Source organism: Parambassis ranga, chromosome 22 (assembly GCF_900634625.1).
Source record: "Parambassis ranga chromosome 22, fParRan2.1, whole genome shotgun sequence".
Lineage (NCBI taxonomy): Eukaryota > Metazoa > Chordata > Actinopteri > Ambassidae > Parambassis > Parambassis ranga.
The window spans coordinates 16967776-16993282 of NC_041042.1; the positions used below are offsets into that span (position 1 = coordinate 16967776).

The 25507-nt window shown below is 44.3% G+C and overlaps 1 pseudogene; it reads left to right on the forward strand.

Moving 5' to 3' along the window:
* LOC114427841 (interferon-inducible GTPase 5-like) overlaps positions 1 to 10817 on the forward strand; it is a 13371-nt pseudogene extending 2554 nt beyond the window's left edge.
* The last annotated feature ends 14690 nt before the right edge of the window (positions 10818 to 25507 follow it).

A 25507-nucleotide genomic window follows, 5' to 3' on the forward strand; every position in this document is an offset into this window, starting at 1 on the left:
CATTAAAACCAAACTAACACATCTGTTTGTTATTTTAATGAGCTTGAGAGACTTCACAAGTGATTTTGTTATAAAAAGAAGTTTCAGTGGAACTCTTCTGCCCCCCTAGTGGTTGTACTGTGTATGACACCTTGCTGCACTGAAGCCTCTGTTTACTGTGAAGCTGTGGATGTAAATACATGTTGTGTGTTTAACCATCAACAGACCAGACACTGACTGAATGAGGCCGAGATGTTCCGTGTTGTTCAGATGTTGACTGTTGCCACGGTGCCTAAGTCTAAACATAACCTGGTCTGGAGCAGGTTTTCTTCAATAAACCCTGACTTTGTCTCTGACTCCCCCCCTTCTAAAGACACCGGTTCACTTGCTCATTCGTTCACGTCTTATCAGGCACATTTTGTGGAGACTGAGTGAATAATGATCAGCTGACATGTTCTTTTATCAAAGGCCATGAGGAGGCTGGATCAGTGTGTTGGACCTCCTTCTTGAAAGAGGCGCCTGCAGAGCTGCGCCCTCTGTACTCCACGGGCTTCCGTAGTTCCCTCCGTCACGTGGAACCTTTGCAGGAAGTGACAGCAGCTGAACGTGCTGCAGTAAAAGGCCGCTCTCCAGTGTCCATACTGGAATTAAAATGTTTTAGATCGTTTGCGTTTATATATGAATGTAACCGTGTTGCATGTACTTCATCACAAAATGTTTGTTTTGTGATTTTTGACGTCATCAACAGCGCGACGGTTCTCAATCAGGTCGTCAGCAGACCTCTTTATCGCGCCTTTTCTTCATTTCTCTGCGGTCAAAGAAGAGTAAGAGGACTCGGACAGTGAAGCTGTTGCTGCTACAAGTGCTCTGTAAGTTCACCACTTTGTTCACATGTTAGCTACAGTTGGACCAATCCATTATTCACGTTCTTACCCGAGTTTATCACTATGTATTTATGACTTATTGATTATGAAAAAGCTGAACTCTGCAGCATGTTCTGACTGTTTGTATTGTCAGTAACAGAGGAGTCAGCCTCCGCAGCAGCTGGAGGCGAGGCCGGTTCTAGGCAGGGGCAAGAGGGGGCAGTGCCCCCTCAAATCAAATTTTAGACGTTGAGAAAGCACATGTAATATACTGACAAAATTAATATATTACGCGTTGCCAAAATCATCGGTAGCGGAAAAATCCGACAAGAAGGGGCACTTTTTTATTAGCGTGTCTGTCCGTCCACTGTGTGTATTCACAGGCTGCAGCGCACACACACACACCCTGAGTATCCAATCAGCGTCCGTATGCAAATGAGTCAGCGCGTAGTCTAACGGTGTAGTGACAGGTTTCAGTGGTTACGGAGAGGAAAGACATTGAAGAAGCTGCACACACGCATCTCGGGGAGTGTGAATACTCCGCGCTGAAATGAACTTTGTTCTTGTTCTTGCCACCTGGGGAGCGAAGAGAAAGTTCTTTGTTCTCGTGGAGCATGCTCCCAGCTCTAAACAAGCACAGAGACGTGTCCATGTCCGCTGAATGTGACAGACTGAAGACAAATGACCGCTGTGATAGAGCCCTACTAAAGCCCTCAGACTGTAGTTCTACACTGTTCTGTTTTACAGCAGTTTCTACAAAGCCAGTTTACTTAATTTCCACTCCAGCTCTAGCAGGACACAGACACTGCAATGCATCCATTTTATGTGAAAGTTTTTGCAAAGGGAAAGAGACTGTGGTTGTAAGGTGGACAGGAGTAGAGTGCTTTAAAAAATACAAATAAAACAAATAATAAAAAAGAGGAAACATTACATGATCTATAGCCTATCTGCTGTGCATTATTTATTTTAGTGTTACTTTTATTCATAAGATCTTTTAGTTTTGAAAACGTAAACTTACTTTAGAGTACATGTTTTTGAGAATGAGACCATCCAGATAAAAATCAATATAAAATCTGCATTAAGGATTTTTATTTATTCAATGTTTATGTTTCAGTTTTCCCCTGAGGGATTGCCACCTTATAGTGTCAGGGGATTGAGGGCCTCAGTGTTATACCAGCAGAAGCTTAGTCTTCAGGTGGGACTCACAAGTTGGACAGGTCTGAAGATAAAGGCCTGACAAAGTGCAATCCACTTCTCCAGGCTGCTTTGGACAAGGCTAACAACCCAATTCAGCAAGGAAATATTGTCACTATAAGACCAGAGGAAAAAAGTGCTTTAACGTGAAGTGTACACATGATGCCCCTTCACATTTCTGACTGCCCCCTCATACATGCCTGTCTAGAACCGGCCCTGGCTGGAGGCGGTTACACTTCCTTTATTTTGTTCCTTTACTAACTGACAATAAAACCTGAAAAGAAATAGCGTGTAGTTCTGATCTTGCTGGGCTTCCGTAGTTCCCTCCCTCACAGGTAGCTGTGCAGGGAGCTGATGGCAGCTAAATGTGGTACATTACTGTGAACTGAGGGTCAGAACTTCCCACACTGTTCCAGGTGCACCAGGTTAAATTCTACATCATGACTCACTGAAATAATCGATTTATTCTGCTGTCTTCTGCAGGTGCTGGTTTAAGTACAGTTCTCATCTGTGTCCCTGCTATCAAGAGCTGACATGAACCACAACAGTGTTTGTCTGGAGCGGGAAGCTTTCTGCTGCTCCATCTGTCTGGATCTACTGAAGGATCCGGTTGACGATTCCCTGTGGACACAGCTACTGCATGAACTGTATTCAAGCCACTGGAACAGAGAGGACGAGAGAAGAATCCACAGCTGCCCTCAGTGCAGGAAGACTTTCACACCGAGGCCTGTCCTGGTGAAAACACCATGTTAGCACATTTAGTGGAGCAGCTGAAGAAGGCTGGACTCCAAGCTGCTCCCGCTGATCACTGCTATGCTGGACCTGAAGATGTGGCCTGTGATGTCTGCACTGGAAGAAAACTGAAAGCCTTCAAATCCTGCATGCAGTGTTTGGCTTCATACTGTAAGAAACACCTGCAGCTTCATTATGATGTGCCTCGACTGAAGAAACACAAGCTGGTGGAGCCCTCCAAGAACCTCCAGGACAACATCTGCTCTCGTCATGATGAGGTGATGAAGATGTTCTGCCGCACTGATCAGCAGTCTGTCTGTTATCTCTGCTCTGTGGATGGACCATAAAGGCCACGACATCGTCTCAGCTGCAAGCAGAGAGGACTGAGAGGCAGAGAGAGCTCCAGGGGAGAGTCTCCAACAATCCTGCAGAGAGTCCAGGACAGAGAGGGAGATGTTGAAGCTGCTCCAACAGCAGGCGGAGGCCATCAGTCGCTCTGCTGATAAAACAGTGGAGAACAGTGAGAAAATCTTCACTGAGCTGATCCGTCTGATCCAGAAAAGAAGCTCTGATGTGAAGCAGCAGGTCAGATCCCAGCAGGAAGGTGAAGGAGTCGAGTCACAGAGCGTCAGGAGGAGCTGGAGCAGGAGATCACTGAGCTGAAGAGGAAAAGCTGCTGAGCTGGAGCAACTCTCACACACAGAGGACCACATCCACTTTGTACACAACTACCGCTCACTGTCAGCACTCAGTGAGTCACACACTCATCCAGAGCCAGAGCCACAGACCAGAGCTGGATTCTTACAGTATTCATGTGAACTCACACTGGATCCAAACACAGCATACATACAGCTGAAACTATCGGAGGGGAACAGAAAGTAACATGTGTGACACGACCACAGCCTTATTTTGATCATCCAGACAGATTCACTGACAAGTTTCAGGTCCTGAGTAGAGAGAGTCTGACGGGACGTTGTTACTGGGAGGTGGAGTGTGGAAAGAGAACGGTTAGTTTTTGTAGCAGTCACATACAAGAGTATCAACAGTGAAGGGAGCTATAAAGAATGTCTATTTGGACAAAATGACAAGTCTTGGGCTTTATATTGTTACCCAAGCGGGTACGGATTTTATCACAACAACATCTACAAAGAGGTCCCAGTTTCTCGTTCCTCCAGAGTAGAGTGTACCTTGATCACAGAGCAGGTATTCTGTCCTTCTACCGTGTCTCTGAAACCATGACTCTCCTCCACAGAGTCCAGACCACATTCACTGAGCCCCTCTATGCTGGAATTATGATTTATCATACTGGATCATCATGTGAGTGTTGAGAGTGAAGTAGAACAGATCAATCATAGAGGTCATGAGTGAATAAAGGATTGTTTCATCATATTCCATGTGTCAGTCTCACAGTCATTGTTTTAGGGGCACTTCTGCCCCTAGTGGTTGTACTGTGTATGACAACTTGCTGCACTGAAGCCTCTGTTTACTGTGAAGCTGTGGATGTAAATACATGTTTGTGTGTTTGACCATCAACAGACCAGATACTGACTGAATGAGACCTTGTACCTGCAATTGAAAGAACATCAATACTATCATATATAATGTAACATTAAGAGATTTTTTTACTTTTTTATTTGGTGTACCAATGTTTTCAGTGAGGTCATCACTGACTTGTTAAGGATCCTTGAAGCTTCCTCTGCTCCTCCAAGCAGCTCATTAGTTCTTTGGTGGGGGTGGTGTTTTGGTGGGGAAACGTGGATTTATTGTGGTGGAGGACCTCAGTGGGTGGCTCTGGGTCTAATGAAAATGACCTGGATGGCTGAGAATACTGTGATTTTATTAAAAGTTATTTTTGTTCGTTTCTTTGGGGACCTTTTTCATTTTCCATACGGACTAATGTACTTTAGTTTGTTTATGGATGGACCGTCATTACCTGCGCACTAAAACATAAGGAAGAGACGGATGACGCTGTGAAGTCTTGCTGTTTTGGAGGAGATACATTTGGCAGATGACCCTCGTTGAAAGGCTCTCTCATAGACTTCAATGTTAAATGGCTTTTGAATTTTTTTTAATATTTTGAAAACTAAACATATTTGAACAATCTGAATACAAGTTTAATAGCCTCGAAGAGCTGAACAGAGTGATGTTTGAACGGTTTCTGTAGCTCAAAGCATGTGGAACTAGTTACATGTCAAAGTTGAAGGTGGTTTGAAGACTCCTCCATAGACTCCCATGTTAAAACGACGCATAAATTGCTTAATATTTGAAAAACTATAATTTTTTTAAAAAAACTTGTTGACCCAGAATGTCCTCTGTGAGATGAACATTTGTGTCAATTATTAGTTTGATTGCTGCAGCAAGCTATCAGTCTGTTATTATTACTGTTTGCGTGCACCAGGCAGCTCTTACTGGTAAGAATGATTAAGGCTACATACTACATTTCATCCTGCCGTGCAGGAACATCATTGATTTATGATTAAGGCTTCTCTGGACTGTATAAACAGGATGTACGGTGTCTGCCTCTTACACTGGGCCCAGGTGCTTTCGCATCAATTTTGATGATATTGTCTGGTTGTTGACAAACAATGTTGTGTATTTACCCCTCAAAAGCATTCTGCAGTCCCCTCTGCCTGGCTCTTTCAGGTACTCCACTAGTTTTCCAAAAGTTGTCCATAAATACCTTTGGGATATCTGTGCTAGTGTTGCTGAGGAGGGCAGGGTTTTCTGTAAGGTCAACTGTGCTTTTGAGCTCGAGATTCACCTGAAGCAGAGCTACAAAACAGGACACATGTTAAGGTGAAACACAGTATTTTGTATTCACATTTAAAACAAACAGTGGTCTGTAAAGTTTTTTTTGTTTTGGCGAAACGTTTATGGCAAATAGTTTCCGATGATGTCATTGACGGCTGTCGCCAACTGCTCATATGTGGCTGTTTTCACAAATGTGCTCTCAGTGCACAGCTGGTAGCCCTCTGTTGTAAAGGAAAAGGAAGTGTGGTATCTTCATTGTTTGTCTTTTAAAAATAGAATTTTTAGCTTTAGTGAACCTCGGCTGATCCCTCTGGAGTAAGCAGAGGTGGATGTTTGCAGTTTTTCTTTCAAGGCCTGGGGACAATCCTTCCGTTTCCAAAGGTTTGTTGTGACAGTCTGTAAAATGTTGGAGTCGTCCTTATTACACTCTGATTTCTCCAGCAGATTTTGAGTAGTCTGCACCGCCTGCCTGTCCACCTTTCAGCATGTCTTTGAACTCAGCACTGACATACTGAGAACCTGAGATGACAACATCAGGAATAACATGCCTGAAAAACATGTCTTTATAATGGCAACCATGACACTGATTCTAGTGGTGTCTCTCGGTTTGGGGACTCCAGGGAACTTTCAGCAGGTCTTGCTACATTGCAAACACACTCATGTATGTTCAGTGAGTTTGAATAGCCTGATAACCCTCCCTCTGCTCTGCTGCCAGGCAAAGGTAATAATCTCTTCATACACTTTGCAGGTTGAACATGAACTAACAAGAAATAACATTTCACATATGCCATTAGAACCACGGATATATTAAAAATATCAAACATTTCCCACCTTTAAATTGCCTTCTGGAAAATGCTACTCCTACAAATTTCAATATAGAGAAACCATTCAAAGCTTAAAAAACTTCAAATATATTGGTCTTCAAAACTTGTATACAGAATTTGGAAATTCAGCTCCGTCTTCAAAGGTGATTAAAGATGAAGTGGTTTTTGAGGTCTCTTCTGAGTTTAACATTAGTGTGTATTGGGTGGAATGTTGGGAGCCAGAGTGGCCGAATCTTTAGCAGAGTGGAGAGAGGCTGAGGAGATGCCTAAAAAATCTCTAACCTGTGCTCAGGCCTGAACCTTCTTGTAACTGGGATCATTTTTATATCGGTTCGAAGGAACACTCGTTAGCTTTCTGACGGTGTGACTCTTAAAACTGAACACCAGACCGTTTTGCCCTGACAGCCAGCTGTTCGAGGAGGGTGCCGGTCAATCTTCCATTAAGACATAATGTAAAACCAAAAACCAGGAACCTTTTTGTGACAGTGCTATACTTCCTCATCTGTGTGTCCCTCCTTTGAACACTTCTGGTAGGTGCTAAACTCTAACCAATGCCACAAAATCTAATCTTTAAAAATAGGAACCTAGTAGAATGTCCTGTTGACTTGTGCCCTTATTGGTCAATGCATAAGGCACCTTGACCCTACATTTTTACTACATCAGAATCAGAATGTCAGGGTTCGTCTCAGGAGGACACAGGTGCAGCACACAGAGTGGTTAGCTTGCTAGGAGTCTTTATTCAAAGCCACACAGACAACAGAGCAAAGACCAGAACACAAAACACACTTGAAGTGGTAACTCAGGCTAAAAGTCAAAAACTTAAACTAACTTAGCATGGTACATAATGTGGCAAGATAACAAAAGTAAAACAAGAAATCTAAATCAGACTAGAACCTAAACTGAGCTTAGTGCAAAATGAAACCAAAAAAACAGGCAAAAGGCCCAACGAGATCATAACATGGCACGGCAAACATGAGATGAACAAGGCATTGCATTACACCTGGAGTCATGGCAGGGACAATCCCTCAGAAGAGCCGAGGACAGGAACAAACCCTCAACAGAGACAAGACGAACTAGCACCCGGTGCAAGGAAGACACAGACTAAATACATGGGACCAGGGAAGACAACGAGACACAGGTGGCACACATTAGGCAGGTAATCACACAAGGAGGAAAACCACAGGAAGTAAAGCACAAGACAAGCACAAGGACAGGACTATCAAAATAAAACAGGAAACACGAGACAAACACCCAAGGACAAACACCCCAAGGACAAAGACTCAAGAGCTAAACAAAAACCCAGAGAAACTAAACACAAGCCTACAACTACCAGGATAACAACAATAAGTGAGCACAAGATAAAACAGTAACTCAAAACAAGGAAAACAAAACACAGGGTCATGACACAGAATCAGAATCGTGTTTAGTAAAAACAAAGTAAACATGTAATCTAAAAATAAGGTAATACAATGACATATCAGACAGATCATACAGATCATACACTTAATGATTAAGTAATCCCAACAAATAATAGCTTATGTATTCTCTATTGTTTGGATGATAATGATGATGATGATGATGATGATGAACGAATGATAAACTGAAATGTGAATGTTACAGTCAAAGCTTACCATCTGCAGTGTTGCACCAACCACTGTACTTCCTGTTGGTGTAACTAATGTGGTTGTTTCTGTTAGTAACATGGCTTATTTTGTTTCTCAGTCACAGCACAATCACCTGTAGTGCTTGCATGTTTTAGATGATCAGAAGTTCAGTGATAGCAGTCATACTGTTGAAGATTAATGAAGGATTATTTGCACTCACTACTCACTTAAATATTATTAGTCTGTGTTTTGTACACTGGCTGTATATCTAAACAACAATGAAGTGTGGCTCTGTCTAAGTGTTAAGTCTTTTTTCAATGATGATCTATTCCACAAGAGAATGCAGCAGCACAATAAAGTGTAGTGGATGCATCATTTTCCAACATCCTCATCATTTATGAATGGATGTTATTATTTTAAGGGGTCTTCTAAGATCACTTTCTGTCCTTGTGTGCAGGTTAGTGTGTGTTCACTAACTGTTAGCAACATTTCTAGTTTCTGTCATTAGTTTGTCAATCAATAGATAACAGCTCATTTCCTGTTTGTCTCCACCTTTTGTTGAAGAAGGACTGAAGAACAAATTGAACCACAGATATTGCCAGAGAAGACACCACCCCTGTGTCATTTGCAAACACATTATCAGTCACAAAAGTGAAACTATTGTTTCAAACCAGACGAACCCACTGCTGTGGAAGGACTCATAAGTTTGGATCCAGGTGAGTATTATCATGGAATTTACTGATTTTACACACACTGCCTCAATATTTGATGAATTTGTTCTGATGATAAAATTCAGACCACTCACACTGTTTTATGAATTAAAGTGCATTTGACTGCAGTCTGATTATGGTATATTTGAGTTTGTTTCTGTGTCTTCGGTGCCCTGTGTTTAACATGCACACAGAGGTGAAGCAGCTTGGCCTGTATTTTACCATTACTATTAATAGTCCATCCCACTAGGGGTTAGATTGTTAATTCCTTTACCACAGTATCAGGTCATTAACAAATTTACAAACACAATGTTGATGAAGATTCTCAGTCATTCAGGTCGTTTTTATTCAGAAGGTTGAAGACAGGCATCTGGACTTGTAGAGTTTCCTTGAAGACATTTCGCTGGTCCACCAAGCAGCTTCATCCGTTCTACAATGTATCAGGCAGGACATTAAGGACGACTGTCTGCTATGTCATGAAAGGAAATGATTATGTTTACCTCTGTTTTACTGCAGATATTTGTTCTCATCATGGAGGCTGAAACTGATGCTGAAATTAGACAAATACTGCAGAACAGTGATCAAAGCCTGGCTGCTGCAGAGATCAATGAAGTTTTGGAAAGGCAGAACAACATTTCACTCAACATCGCCATCACTGGAGAGACTGGCTCTAGTAAATTTCACCTTTATTAATGCCTTTAGAGGTCTAAATGATGAAGATGATGGAGCTGCACTCACTGGTTGTAAGGAAACTACCAAAGAGGTTACAGCATACCCCCATCCAAACTATCCTAATGTGACCTTCTGGGATCTCCCTGGTATCGGCACCACCAACTTTCCAGCTACAAAAATACAAAAAGAAAGTTGGACTGGAGAAGTTTGACTTCTTCATCATAATTTCAGCTAACCGCTTCACAGAAAATGATGTCAAACTCGCTCAGGAGATCAAGAAGATGAAGAAAAACTATTCACACTCGCACGCACACCTACAGGCAATTTAGAGTGACCAATTGACCTGACATTCTAAAAACGTGCTTGTTAGAATAGAATATTCTAAGAAGCGCAACTTTAGAATTGGTCACTCTAAAGAATGAGGGAGGAAGCTGGAGAAAACCCATGCATACTTTGTCCGCTCAAAGATCGACAGTGATTTAGATAATGAAAAGAAATTCAGGACCAACTTCAACAGAGAGAAGACTCTGACAGACATCAAGGAGGACTGCATTAAAGGTGAGCTTTTTAAGCTTAATGTTATCCTGTTACAACATTACAATGCAGTTCAATGCATAGGCTAATGTTACAGTGGGGGTTCTGAGGGTCCTCAGCTTTTTCTGTGGACCCTATAATTTATAAAAAAAATAACTTTTGAAATAAAGGATGTATCCAAAGTACAGTTGATCCAAAGTATATTCTATTCTAACAAGCGCAACTTTAGAATAGGCTTCAGCTCCCTGTGACCCTGCACTGCAGAATCAAGCAGATTAATGATAAAACAATGGTAAAATCTGAGTTGTGTTTTGATCTTTTTTCTAACACAGGTCTTCAAGATGCAGGTTTTGAGTCTCCACAGGTCTTCCTGGTGTCCAGCTTTGAGCTCCATGAGTATGACTTCTCTCTGCTACAGGAGACATTCGAGACAGAACTTCCTGAACACAAGAGGAACGCTCTGCTGATGACCACACCCATCACCAGCCTGGAGATCATTGCTAAAAGAAAAAAGCTTTTAAGTCTCAAATTAAATACTGGGCTGCTGCATCTGCAGCTGGAGCAGCTGTTTCTGTTCCTGGTCTTTCTATTGCTGTTGATGTAAGCATACTGATTGCTGCTGTCACACAGTATGGGTTTGGCCTTGATGTTCCAACAATGAAGAGGCTTGCTGCCAGAACAGGTGTGTCATATGATGATCTGCTTGCTGTCATTGTTTCACCACTGGCTGCAGCAGAAGTCACCTCTGCACTTGTCCTCAGAGTGATGAGCTCACTAGCTGGTAGGACTGTGTTAATGGCAGTAGAGGAAGGATCCAGGTTCATTCCAATAATTGGAATCCCAATAGCAATGGGCCTCTCTTATATCGCAATCTACAGAGTTCTGAGTCACATCCTTAACACACTTGCTGAGGATTCAGAGAGAGTCTTTAGAAAGGCTTTTGGTTCTAAGTGAATACCAGCTGTGCATTTTAACCAATATGTGTTCATAGTTGATCAGTGTGTCAGAGGGCCTCAGCAGGTCTCTGTTTCTCTTTCAGTGCAGAAACAACAAAGTCCAGACGCCTTGCTTCAATCTTCTCTATGTATTATGACCTGGACGACTGAGAATCTTCATCAACAACATTCCTCAATGTTTTAATCTTACCAACTGTGGTGTAACATGGTGTGTTCTCCAACTGGTCTAATGAAGTGAGTGAACGGGTCACAGATGATCCAATGAATCCAAAGTCAACAAATCTAGCAGAGACATTTTCCCTTTAAATTTCTTCATGTTCTCTGTGGTGTTGCTGTCACCCACTGTCTTAGGTGTGTTAATAAATAGCAGCTTACCCCCATGACAGATTGACAGCCTCACAAATATGAAGCCTAAACAGCGCCCCCTAGTGTCTTGCTGCTGTATATATAATGAGTCAATTAACACTGACAAAGGCTACAAAATGACAGAAAACTGGAATATCAATACATTAATATGTCAAATAATAATAATATATCACTATAATATATATAATATCTCAACTTCTGGGCACCTGGCCCACAGAGTGTTGGCTGAAGAAATTTCTGGCCCTGGCATCGGGTTTAAAAGCTCTGACAAATCAGAGATACTGGTTGAAGAAAACACTTGCTTCTAAGACTTGGTGAGAAATATCAAGTTCTTCCTCTGCACAACACTTGGTTTGTCAGTTTAGTTTTTCTGATGTTTATTTACATCTGTGATCCACTGGAAAGTCTGGATATTTGGACATTTACTACATTATCAGTAGATCAGTAGACATTATCGGTAGATGATAACTATAAAAAAGTGAATAAAAAGTTGATAACAAATAATAAATTCCTCTGCTTTCCCATAGTTTACTCTCTTGTAGTTTTTTTATTTACAGTGCTAATTTAAATTTTGTCAACCCTGTAGGATTATTTCTGCACAAATATATGACACCAAAGTTCAAAAGAACAGCTTAAGTTCTACCCATTGACAGTAAAAACTATGGACAGAGCTTCCGTGACGTCACCCCGTTTGTTTCTGAAGAGCCGTTTTGAGTCTCAGTGGGAGGTTCCGGGACGTGATGACCGCCGCCATGTTGGCAGCGTCACGTCAACTAAAACTCCGAATATGGACAAAGAGGGGGAGCACGAGCGGGGATTAGGGGGGCAGGCGATCGTGGGAGCAGGAAACTCATGCTGTGATACGTCAACTGTCTGTCACTTGTTGTGACCTGATCTGGTCACCCCGGATTCCCAGACTCCGTCCCCGATGCACAGAACATTGAATGAAAACCAGTACTGATCAGTTTCAGTTTTGCCTTTATAAAGGGAGAATGCACAGCTCAATACAGACCCCTCGATCTGCTCCTGCAGCTGACTGTTTGCATTCTGTCCGTCCCATGCATTAGGCTCGTTTTATTAATCTTACAACAAGGTGTGGTTACATTTACATAGAAAGGCATAAAAGGTAATGTTTTTCAGTGAAACATGCATATTCAATAATCAAGAGGTGGAGGGCGTATACGAAACTTAAAAGACATTGAAGTTCTCCACTCACATCTTTGATGTGAGTGTGTGTGTGTATTCTCACAGGTCCTCCTGCTACACGACCTTGAGTATATCTTATCTCTTTGGCAAGCTTGTGTTTTCATCTTTGGGGTCAACTAAGGGGTTTGCAGTTCGAATTTCTAGACTAACCATTAAACCTCAGAATACTTTATGGCCTCAGTCAGAGGTCTCGATCTATGAGCAACCATACACTTTTACCATATGTGCAAACAAACATATTTTGACCAGGTTTGACCATATATTTCCACAATTCCCCCTTTTGGACTCTACTAAGAGTCCAACACTCAGAAATATAAGGAAAAAGAAACAATAAACGGTCACATCAGCAAATAGGAAAAACACTGTGTGTAATCAAACAAAACTATGGGTAAAAGTGACATCTATATGTAACAACACTGTGAGTAAATGTCCAAACACCTGGTGTGTGTGTATGCGTGTCAAAACCATAAATGAAGGTGCAAAAAAGAAAAACTCTGTGAAGAATGTAGTGTATTAAAAAACATATCATGTGAGTACATAAAACGAAACATGTTATACATCATAGTATGTGGGGGTATTTTAATCGGTCGGTCTTTCACCGTTCCCGCCCCCAGATACTCCTAACAGCTCAAATGTAATGAAAATTATCCTACAATAAGAATGTTCAAAATTGTGTTTTATCAGTTCATGTGTGTGTTCCTGTCCGTCTGCCTCATCGTCCAGCGCCCCGCCTGGTTCTCTGGTCCTCTCATCCTCAGGATGTGTCTTCTTTCTTCGGATCCCTGGGGTTAGACTACCCGGGATCCTGGATTCCTGTCAGGGGATTATTCTACCCCTTTTGTGACAGGATCCGTATCTGAATCAGCCGATTCAGACTTCTGCGCCCTCAGATCAGCTTGGACGTCCTGTAGAGAGCGTTGAGGCTCCTCTGCGCCTGCGCACTGGCTCCAGTGATACCAGGTGTCCCCCTTTCCTTTTAGCCGAACCACGTGTGAGGTGCGTTCCGTCACCTGATAGGGACCTGTCCACCTTGGCTCCGACCACTTCCTTTTATCACCTTCAGGAGGACCCACTCGGCTGTGTGTGGCTCCTTCTGGACTCACCATCTCTCCTTTCTCCTGTAATACAAATTCTAACACCAAAGCTTCAAATTCATTATATTATGGTTTATATTAATACCATACTGCATGCTTCTTCAGTCTCAGCCGGCCAGCTGGTCCAGGAAACTGTCGACCTGTAAGAAGCTCATAGGGTGTAGATTATATGGCGTTATTACCAGAACATCAATACAATAGATAATACTTGAACCCATATAAATTTGGTCTGTGCACAGATTTTAGCCAATTTTTGTTTTAGGTTTGATTCATCCTTTCCACCTTTCCTTGAGACTGTGGATGATAAACAGTACCAAAAGCATGCTTCTTTTTTTTTTCGGAAAACCATGTCTAGGGATGTAGGTGTTAATCAGAAATTTAATGACAGTTTGTCACGACACCCCACATGGCCTACCCCATGCGCTTCCTCCATGGCAGTCTGTCTCAGTCCAGGTGGCAGTATGGGGCGTCCGTCAGGCCCTCTCCATACTCCTCCTGTGTCAGTCGCCCCTCTAGCTTTCCACAGTGTTTTTTCCTGTGGAGAAGCTTTGTTTTGCAATTGCATCAAATCAGTCCAATCAACAGGGGGAGGCAAGTCTGTTTCTGAACACATAAAAATCATTCGCTCAACATAGCCTGCTGCCTGTTTTGCTGCCTGATCTGCTGCATTGTTTCCTCTTGTGACCCTGTCAGTTCCTGCTCCATGACCTTTGCACTTAATCACAGCCACTTTGCTAGGCAACAACAGAGCTTCAGCAAGCTCTCTCATTTCAGCCTCATGCCGTATAGGTTTGTTAGTTGCAGTGAGAAAACCTGCTCTCAGCCATTGCCCTAATTCCACATGCACTGCTCCTGCCGCATATGCTGAGTCAGTAAAAACATTGATGTCCTGTCCTTGACCTATCTTTAGTGCCTCAATCACTGCCCTCACCTCGGCTCTCTGCGCTGACTGCTGTCCCTCTAATCTTTCTGCTTTCAGTGTTCTCATTTCTTCCCCTGTGTCTTCAACAACTGCGTATGCTGCTCTGAGTCCTTCTGTGTCATGTCTAAAACAGCACCCATCTGTGAACAGATTTCTGGCCTCTGAAAGAGGTGTGGCTTGTAAATCGACTCTGACCTTTTCTTCCCTAATCACCCTCTCTGTGCATGTGTGTGGCTCTCCTGTTCCTATCTGGTCTGCCATGTTGATGCCCTCATGTGTGAAGGTGATGTTTGGTGCTTCTAAAATCTTGCTCAACCTCCTCTGTCTCAATGAGGTGAGTGTGAATGTCTCTGAGTTCACGTATGCCACTACACTATGTGTTGTCAGTACATACAGCTGGTGTCCCATGACCATGTGTGCGGTTTTTTGAATTAGCTTAGCTATTCCTGCTGCGTGTTGTGTGCACTGAGGGTGTCTTTTCTCCATGTTGTCCAGGGGGACACTGATGTACATCAGTATTACTCTCTCTCCCCCTTTTCTCTGGAACAGGATGCCATTGATGCAGGCATCCGTTCCAGGGACATCCAAATAGAAAGGTAAAGTGTAGTCAGGGGTGGCTAGTTCTGCTTGCTTAAGAGCAATGAATGCTTGTTCAGCTGCCTGCGTCCAATTTAGGCGAGCTGACACATTACGCATGCCATGTTCTTTGACAAGGTCTCTGAGAGGTTGTGTGAGGCCAGTGTAGTTAGCAACAAAGTTTCTACTGTAGCCAGTCAGACCGAGAAATGAGAGCATGTCCTTCACTTTATCAGGACGCGGATGATGCAAAATGGTTGTGTGAAGGCGATATGCTGACTCCCTTTTGTGAAACAATGCGTCCTAAGAAAGCAACTTGTTTCCTGACTAATTGGAGTTTAGATTTGCTGACCTTAAAACCAGCTGTGGCCAGATGTTGCAAAACAGCCTGCGTGGCATCCAGGCAGATTGCTGCCGTTGGAGCTGCGATAAGAAGGTCATCAACGTACTGAATGAGTGTAGTGTTTTCTGGGAGGGTGCAGTGACTGAGTATCTGTTTCAAAACCTGATTAAAAATACCGGGGGAGAGCGCAAAACCTTGAGGTAGCCTGGTGTAGCGATACTGCGTTCCCTGATATGTGAATGAGAAAATGTCTCTGCATTCAGGTGCCAGAGGGAGACAAAAGAAAGCATTAGCTAAATCTATGCAGGTGAACCAGCTCTGTGAAGGATCCAGTTGGGCCAATGCCACGTATGGATTCGGAACTGGTACCATGGGGGTTGACAGTGCAGCGTTAATGTCCCTCAGATCATGTGCCATGCGATATTTACCTGTCCCTTTCTTTTCTACAGGTAGGATGGGAGTGTTCTAATCTGAGTGAGAGAGTTCCAGCACGCCATTTTCAAAGAGTCCATGAATAGTATCTGCAATGCCAGCTCCGGCTGCTGGCTTGTGGGGATACTGTGGTATCCATAAAGGGCCTGGTGTGTTAATCTGAAACGTCACAGGTTCACAGTCCACCAGACCCACATCAGTGGGTCCGTCTGCCCATAAATGTGGTGGCAAGCTGTCAATCACAGCCTGTGCCAGAGGATGATCAGTTTTCTCTCTACCATGATGTCTAGCAAGCAGTTCATGTGCCAGAGTGACAGTGTTCATAGTTGAAACAGTTATTTTGTATGCTTTAGCAGATGGAGAATACATGATTTGAGGTAAAGGTGTGGGTTGCCAGTCTGATTGCCCCATGGCACGTTTAACCATGCCACCCAGTTCTTTGGCCTGGTGGTTTGGATGTACAGCTAATGAGACGTGGGGATGCCCTTCGTCACTCATCATGTACCAAGACATTTGTTCTGGAGTGAGGTTCACACCGGCTGCCACGCCCTCAGGTGCCACAAAAATGTCTCGGACTGTAATAGACCAGTCCTGTCCCTCTAGGGAGTGCGCAAACTTCTCATGGTACCAATCAGTTTGCTGCCTGTCATAAAACAGAGTCACATGAGGGGGGTCAGGGGGAGAAACATATGGTTCGACCTGGGCTATCCAGGGCTTCCACTGCAGGTAGGCAGAGAGGATTCCTGGGTTCTGGGGAGTTTCAGGATGTAACATGCCCCAGTAGATGTCAGCACATGGGTCAGTCACAGGTCTCATCAGATATTGTCCGCCTGTGTCTGCAACATTACAGTGGAACATGGTGCCGTCCGGCAGTGTCACTGTCAGTCTGGGCCGCACAAAATAGATGCTCCAAACTTAATCAGCAAGTCTCTCCCCAGTATATTCAGAGGCAGAAGAGGTGAGTGTACAAAACAGTGTGAAACAGTCTGATGTCCCAGCTGAGCAGTCATGGGAGTGGTTATAGGCAGAGTCTGTTTATCCCCAGAGAAGCCCATCACAGTGATAGAATTGCTGGACAGTTCCATAGAAGATGAGTGAAACAATGTAGAACAGGTGGCGCCAGTATCCACCAGAAAAGGCAGTGTCTCATCCTCTACTTGAATAGATAACATCGGATCTGCCGTAACGATGTAATCTGAGCTGCTCTGTGGGGCGTGTCATTGTTGTGAGAAGTCACAATCCCACTGTTCCCAGCCGGAAACAGGAAACTGTCCAGTGAATGGAGGTCCTGGGGGGCGGGAGGAAGCCCTCCGTGGACCAGACGCTGCACGTCCTCGGGCATACGGTCCCTGTCTGTGTGGACAGTCTTTGGCCCAGTGTCCCAACTCCTCACAGTAATAGCAGCGGTCACGACCTGGGTCTCCCCTCGGCTGTCCCCTAAATGTTCCACCCCTTCCGCGCCTGCCTCTCCATCTGCCCCTCCCTGATCCGTACCCCCTGTAGGACCCCGTAGGCTGCTGATAATCAGGAGAATAAGGTGGTGGAGGCACCCAAGGTGTGCCAGGAGGTGCGTCAGAGCTTTCAGTGACAACCATGACTTTATTATTTTTATCTTTCTTTTTGTCATTGGCCTTCTGTCTGGCCTCAGTCAATTGCATTTTCAATAATTGTGTTTGTAAATCCTGGACATCCTTACTGTCAGCTTGTGCTGCCTCTTGGGCACGAGCCAAATGATGCACTAGATGTCTCTCCCACACACTGGAATCACACCCTGCCATGTCTGGGTTATTATCCATGGCAGTTTTTACGGTCTCAGGAACCCCGTTTAGGACGGCGGTCCTGTATCACACCCTCTGAATGCCTGGGTTACCAGGGTGGCACCCGGTGTGTTTGATCCATGTGTCTTTGCTTTGATTAAGATATTCTCTTGGACTCTGTTTGGGGTCCCATTTCAAAGTGGGAACGGCGGCTCCAGCAGGCAGAGGATATTTATTTCTTAGTGCTCTGCCTATTTCAGTGCTGACCTGAGTGAAAGGTGTGTCATCTCTCTGTCTAGTAGTGGCGGCGTCCTCCTCTATGTCCCTCACTTCTGAAGCTGTAAGACACCTAGAAATAACAGCCCGAAAATCACCTAGAGCGAGTCTGTGGCCTGCTGTCAGACTGTCAAGTTGACTCAGCCACATTGCTCCACCTTCGGCCACTGGAGGTAATTTATCCACTAGTGCCTGTACATCACCTAGTGGGAATGGACGATATTTGATCTGGTGTTCAGTTTGAATCAGTGGTAACTGATGGTTGAGTGTCTGTGTATTATCATGTCCTTGAGATCTAGTTGTCATGCGGTGTGTTCTGCTTCTGTGTGCTAAGTGTTCAGCTTCATGTGTTTTCAACCACTCCTCAGTAGCCTTGACCTGTCTCTGTAATAAATCAAACATGTCTCCCTGCTCCGCGGACCAAACACCCTCGACCTGCATCTGAACTCCAGCTGTCCTCCCTTCCTGTGATCCGTCTTTCCACACGCCTCCCACCTGAAGTGTAGCGTCTCCAAATTGGGGGTTAGCGTGTGCATATGTGTGTGGTGTTAAGTCCTGAGCTATAGCAGCCCGCAACTCCTTTAATTCTTCCTGCAACTGTTGCACCTTGTCTATTTCTCCCTGCTTTGTGTTCACAATGTCTGGTGTCTGTATTCTGTGTGACAGCGGGGCTTCAGCTGCAACACATAGTGCTCTGTCGCAGCTCGGTTCTCTCTCCTTTCGCAGCTGGAAAGGTGAGAGGTCAGGGACCTCTGGAGGCCCTTCACGGGTGCTAACTCCCGAGGGTAAAGCAGACACACTACTCACTTGGGACGTGTGAGAGCTGTCATCAGACCACGCCTCAGGGGAATCAGGCATGTCTGTTATGGCCAGTGTGCCTTGAGTTATTTGTAAAACTGGATATAATCCAGCAGATGAATGAGAGGATGGTGGTGCAGTAGGAGGGGGTGGTGTATATGGTGGGGGATCCTTATGTTTTTCTGCTTTGGCATCCTGTGTTTTGGGCTTCTCAGTCATGAGGTGAGTTACACCCTGACCTATCAAAGCCCATCGCGCCCACTGAGCTCTCTTCTCCTCTGCTTTTTCCTGCTCCCTCTTAAATCTCCCTTTCTTAGACCAACCACACTGCTCTGCACTCTTCCTGGCCTTCTCCCTCTCTGCCTTCGCTTCACCCTCCTTTCTCCAAAACTCCTTCAGTAAACAACCTCTATCTTTCATGCCACGGCCTATTTCTCCCAACAAATTAATGACTGCCTCCCTCATCTGAGTCATCTCTTCTGATGCGGTTTTAGAGTCAAAAGCCTGATGCAGCGCTTTCTCTAAAATAGTAATAATCAGTTGAGCTTCTACTGTTTTTAGTGGGCTGTTCGGACCCCACCCATCATCAACAGTGTCTCTGTTAAAATCTCCGTCCATGTCGTCAGTCATCAAAGTCTCAGTCATGTGATTACGTGAAAATTAAAAACTAAAGCTTAATACGTTTGTGTTATTTGCAAAACTGTGCTCTGAAGAATTAACAAAACTATGTTGTTAGAAAAGTTCACAAAACTATGTTCACATCAGAAATATATACAAAAGTATGTGCACAACAAAAACACTAATCCAGTTCGTGAGTGAACCTACTTCAACAGGCCACTGCTTTACGTTTACACCAATTAAGGTTTCCAGCAGTGCTGCTGCTTCAGTTCACCTCGTCTCTGGCATTCATACACATTCCACACTCATGCTTTACCCATTTATACTGCGCGCTCTGTGTGTGTGTCAGTACTGTATCTTCACTTCTCTTTGTTTCTCTTTAGGGGTGCTTCATGAACTCACAGGACTTATTCTCTGGCCTTGCCGTCCAGTGTAAGAACGGCTCACAGTTATTTCATTATTTATTCTCTACTCTCTGGTCTTGTCGTCTTTATCTCAGACGACTCACAGTTATGAGTCTCAGTGTTCCTTTCTTTTCTAGATTCTGGCCGACTGAGAAATATGGCACGCTGTGTCCCTGGTACTCAGTCCAATGGATTCGAGACTAGCCTCTGTCCGTGACACCAGAATCTTATATATCTGTAATTTGGAAGCCTGTAGACTTACTACAACTCCCGCTTAACTAGTGCGGTCATTGTTTCAGTTTCCAGTCAGTCCAACATTCATACCATGTGTTTTTGCCTGGTCTTGTTCTTTTTCTCTCTCTCTTTTCTGTAGTGATTTAGGGTTCCTCAAGCCCCGGGCCTCAAACCCAGCTTTTCCGGCCTCTCGTCAGAGCACCGGTGGAGTCGCCACACTCAGGATTTTCTGCTACCCCTTTTTCTCTTAAATTCTCTTAATCCTCTGCAGGCATCATTTACTTATCTCTTGAACAGCTGTAGTCATTACTCATTCACCGTAGTCATAATTCATTCACTTACGGTTATTGTTAATTCACTGTGGTCATAATTCATTCACTTAAAGTTATTGTTCATTCTCTTAAATTCATTCAGTCAATGTTCTTTTTACTTTTACAGACAGATTACTACTAAGACTCGGGACACGTTACATTTTAGAGTAGTCAATGCAGATATAAAAGGTCTGCTTACCTTATTGTTGCCATGGCACGTGTCCTCTGTCTGTTATCGTAATCGGCCCCTGTGTTCAATTGACGGATCTGAGGATGATTTTTGCCTTTGATCCCGGACTGAGCCCCCAAATTGTTGTGACCTGATCTGGTCACCCCGGATTCCCAGACTCCGTCCCCGATGCACAGAACATTGAATGAAAACCAGTACTGATCAGTTTCAGTTTCGCCTTTATAAAGGGAGAATGCACAGCTCAATACAGACCCCTCGATCTGCTCCAGCAGCTGACCATTTGCATTCTGTCCGTCCCATGCATTAGGCTCATTTTATTAATCTTACAACAAGGTGTGGTTACATTTACATAGAAAGAAACATGCATATTCAATAATCACAAGGTGGAGGGCGTATACGAAACTTAAAAGACATTGAAGTTCTCCACTCACATCTTTGATGTGAGTGTGTGTGTGTATTCTCACAGGTCCTCCTGCTACACGACCTTGAGTATATCTTATCTCTTTGGCAAGCTTGTGTTTTCATCTTTGGGGTCAACTAAGGGGTTTGCAGTTCGAATTTCTAGACTAACCATTAAACATCAGAATGCTTTATGGCCTCAGTCAGAGGTCTCGATCTATGAGCAACCATACACTTTTACCATATGTGCAAACAAACATATATTTTGACCAGGTTTGACCATATATTTCCACAGTAACTAAACTGTTAATGAAACTAAAACTTCTGTGGCTACGGTCATGGCTATGGTTGAAAAACTGTGTGCCTTCCTACCAACTAAGACCAGGAAGACCGGAAAGGGTGTGGCTTTAAAGGTAAAACAAAGGTGCCCTCTACTGGCCAAATCAACAAAAAACACAGGCCACAAACCATGTGAACCAAACTGTGAAAAACACCAAAAATTCCTTCTTGGTCCCTACATTTCCGGCCCCCTCTGATGAGTTGCTCCCATACTCCACCTTGATGGGATGCAGATGGAGGATTGAACTGCCACTGTATTCCTCGCTGCAGTAAGGTGTGTTCAATTTTTGATGTGTTCCACTCCTTTATTGCCTTCTTCAGTTCATCTCCAGCTCTGCTTCCTGAAGATCGGCCACGGTGAGAGACTGTTTGCTCCGAATCTTTGTTTGGTTCCTGGTGGCCCTTTTAGTCTGCAGGACCTTGGAGTCTTTGACTGACTGCAGCAAGAAGTTCTTTACCTTCAAGATCCACGCCACTGCCCTCTTCAGCCGGTCCCAGGAGGAGAAGTGCTGCACCAGCTGCTCCATCGGCTCAGTCCTGCTCATGGTAAGTATGTTGACTGTTGCATTCCTTTTCATTTCAGGATCTGTAGCTGGAAGTATTTTGAGATCGCCCGGGCTTTGTGGCCAAGTCTCTGTGGACTTTGTGAGGAATGGAGGTCCATTGGTCCAACTCTTTGGACAATTGGACAAACTGCATTACCTTCTGTCCTCTTGATGCATAATCAGCAGGATTCAGATGTGTACCGATGTGTCGCCACTGAGATACTGTAGTTAATTTGAGGATTTCTGTCACTCTGTTGGCCACAAAGGTCCTGAATCTTGTGGTTTAGTTGTTGATGTACTTTAGCACTGCCATGCTATCGGACCAAAAGACCAAGTCTCTGAGTTGTAGTTGTTTCTTTAGCATGTGGTCTATGCGGACTGCCATGGTTGCTGCGCTGAGCTCTAAGCGAGGGATGGTAGTGAGCTTGAGCGGTGCGAATCTAGCCTTTCCCATAACGAAGGAGCAGTGGGTCTGGTTGCTGCTATTATGGTGTAGCAAGTAGGTCACCACACCGTATCCTTCTTGGCTTGCGTCGCAGAAATGATGCAGCTGGGCAGAAGTTACCTCTCCGAAATCTGCCGGCTTTGTTGTAGTTGCTTAGCAGGTGCAAGCTGTCAACCCACTCACACCACTGATGTGCCAGGCTGCCGTGGATAATGTCATCCCACCGAGTCTTTAACCTGCAGAGCTCTTGAAGGAGTTTCTTGGCCTGTAGCACCACTGGGGAGACTTCCCAGTGGGTCGTATATGGAACTCACTATAGAGAGAATGTTTCGTCTGGTTGGTGGTCTGTCTTGAATGGTGATTTTGAACTTGATCTGGTCTGATTGGACACACCACTGGACTCCCAGTGCTCTCTCAACAGGAAGATGATCTCGATCCATGTCCAGCTCTGCCCTTTCCACCTCTGGTATAGCTGCCAACACTGTACGACTATTGCTGATCCACTTCATCAGCTTGAAGCCTCCCTTCAGACAGATAGTTTTGAGGTCTTGATACAGCCTTATAGCTTCAGTGTCCATTCCCACTGACATCAGGCAGTCATCTACGTAAACGTTCTGCAACACTGTGTCAACTGCAGTGGAATCGAACTGGTCTCTGTTGTCCTCTGCAGAGCGCCTAAGGGCATACCTCGCGCAAGCTGGTGATGGCATGGCACCAAATATGTAGACAACCATCCTGTACATGGACAGCTCTTTGTTGAGATCACCGTTGGTCCACCACAGGAAGTGGAGGAGGTCAGCATCTTCAGGTGGGACCTTTACTTGATGGAACATGGCTTTCAGGGAAGTCGCACTTGAACTGCTGCCACAGGTCGTCCAGCTTGGCAACAGATAGTCTGTTGGACGTAACAGCCACTGTAGCCCTGCTGTCTGTAATGTAGCCCTCCCGCAGTGGCCCATTAATCGTCCAACCCAGAAGAGTTCTCACTGCGTACGGTCCATCATTTACACTCTTGATGACCTCTTGTGGCTCCATAGACTTTGGGACGTTTGTTCCAATCAGCAGCTCTATGCCAGCATTTAAATGTGGAATAGTCAACCCCTTCAGATGTGACCACCTGTCTATGTCAGCTTGTCTGGGAATGTTGCTTTGGTGTGCTGGTATATTCTTTTGGGTGAAGACTTCTGGCAGCTGGATGAAGTTGCAGCTGGTCAAACTGCCCACCTCCAGCCCGGTCACCACATTAGCTGGAACAGCTCTTTTGCTCCCCATCGTTGTAAGAAGAATGTTTATCTTTCTGCCTTGCAGTTTCAGCATATTCATTAGTCTTTCAGTACAGAAGGTAGCTGTACTGCCTAGATCAAGGACGGTGTATGCTTCAACAACTTTATTTCCTTTGATAGCCTTCACTTTAACTGGAACAATGGGAAGAATAATGTCTGCACCTCTGGACCCAGTACCATCACATGGCTTGCCTTTAGCGTCCACAAGACCACTTGTAACTGGTCGCTTGCCACCTTGTTTCCCTATTTGTGCCTCCTCCTCTTGCCAACGCTGCATGATTTCTCGTGCTCCACCACGCGGACCATAGGTGCTCCCCCCGCGTCTCGAAAGCTCCGGCTATAAAGTCCTCAGCGCTGGGATTTAGTCCATGAAGCGATGCCACCATGCGCGCTCCCGGTCTCACGGTCAATGCAGCGCAGTGCACTGCACGCAGATCAAGGGCCTTGTTTCCATACGGTCCGTAGCATCAACGAGGGCAGTTTTTCTACTAATGAATGGTCTTCAGTGTGCTCAGTTGGAATGTTGATCTACGTGTGCCGTTTAGTGCAGAAAATGTGAAAATGTTTGGTGAAAAACACCAAAAATTCCTTCTTGGTCCCTACACCGGCGCTCTGAAGACTGCAGCGGAGAGCTGGACGGGACCAGGGCTGAGGCTCCTAGGAGGCAGAAACAATGGATAAGTATTTGCAGAAAAAGGGACAACAGGCTCAAAAGGAGGTCGGTCTGATTACCGCAACGTGAACGGAAGAACAGGTGAGACCAATCAGCCCAGTATTCCGCCCAGAGTAAGCTGCAGCCAGAACAGAGTGCCTGAAAGAAAAGCAAAGGGAAGACCAAAAGCACAACAACCAGGAGGCCAAAAGAGGGTGCTGATGCATCTCACCACACCATCAAAACACAAGATTCCTTCAAATTACAAAGAACATTTAATTGTTTGTTCAGCACAGCATGGCATTACTTTAAATCATTATGTAAATACTGACAGGGGCACAGCATAGGAACAATGGGTAAAACAATAAAATAAAATAAAATCATAAGTTATTAAAATATTCTTGTAAGCCTACAGTTTAAATTTTCAGGGATACATTATTGGGATAATTTTACAAATACTAGAACTTATATACCTGTTGATATGTACCTTCAATCCACCATTAGGCTTTTTAATTTATCTGTCCTTGTCAGAGCTGTGCTCTCTGACTAATGCATCATTTCATGTGCATGGGGGGAAGGTTGGGTTAACACCCCAGCCTGTATCTTTCGAGAGATAAAACCCCATTAAGTTACAGAAAGCAAACTGCACTGAACTTTTTTTTGGGGGGGGGGTCTAGTTTGCAAAAGGGTGAGAACCCCTGTCCTAGGGGGATTAATAATCTTAATCTTAAAGATTTATTCATTCATTCAGATGCTGGACTGAGAGTTTGATGCTGTGCGCTGTGTTTTTATAATGTCCATCCATGATGCTGCTCTGGCTCGTCAGTTAGCTAACAAACATAAGTCCGTCCATCAATGACAGGCTGATTAACGTTAAACTAAAGTAAGAATACTGCTCACTGTCAGCTGCTTTTATGAGTTAAATACGGAGTAAAAAGTGGGAGTGATTATTATTCATCCTCCATATTTATCATCCATTCAGCCTCTCTTCACTTGATGCCCACACAGCCTGGACCATCACACAGGTATCAAAATTACTAGTTGCAAGTGTTACACATTACAATGTGTATGCTGCTTATTAAAAAATGTTTTGTCTGAATAAGGACATGTTTAGGGAAATTATTTTTTATACCATTTATCATCATATTATATATTTTGCAACCTGTCATGTTTGTTTTCTATAATATTTGTGCATGTTTGTTCCTCTCTCTCTCTCTCTCTCTCTTCTTCATCCTCTCTGTCCTGTCTCCCTCTTCTTCTCCTCCTCTCCCTGGCCAACTGGTAGCAGGAAGGTTCTCCTTATGAGCCAGGTCCTGCTTAAGGTTTCTTCCTGTTAAAAGGGAGTTTTTCCTGACACCGTGGCTCTTAAGGGGGTTCAGGCTATGGGTCTCTGTGAAGCGCTTTGAGACAATTTGTGATTGTAAAATGCGCTATATTAATAAAACTGAATTGAATTGAATTGCAGCCTTCCCCCCTGATTTAATGACCTCCGCCCGGG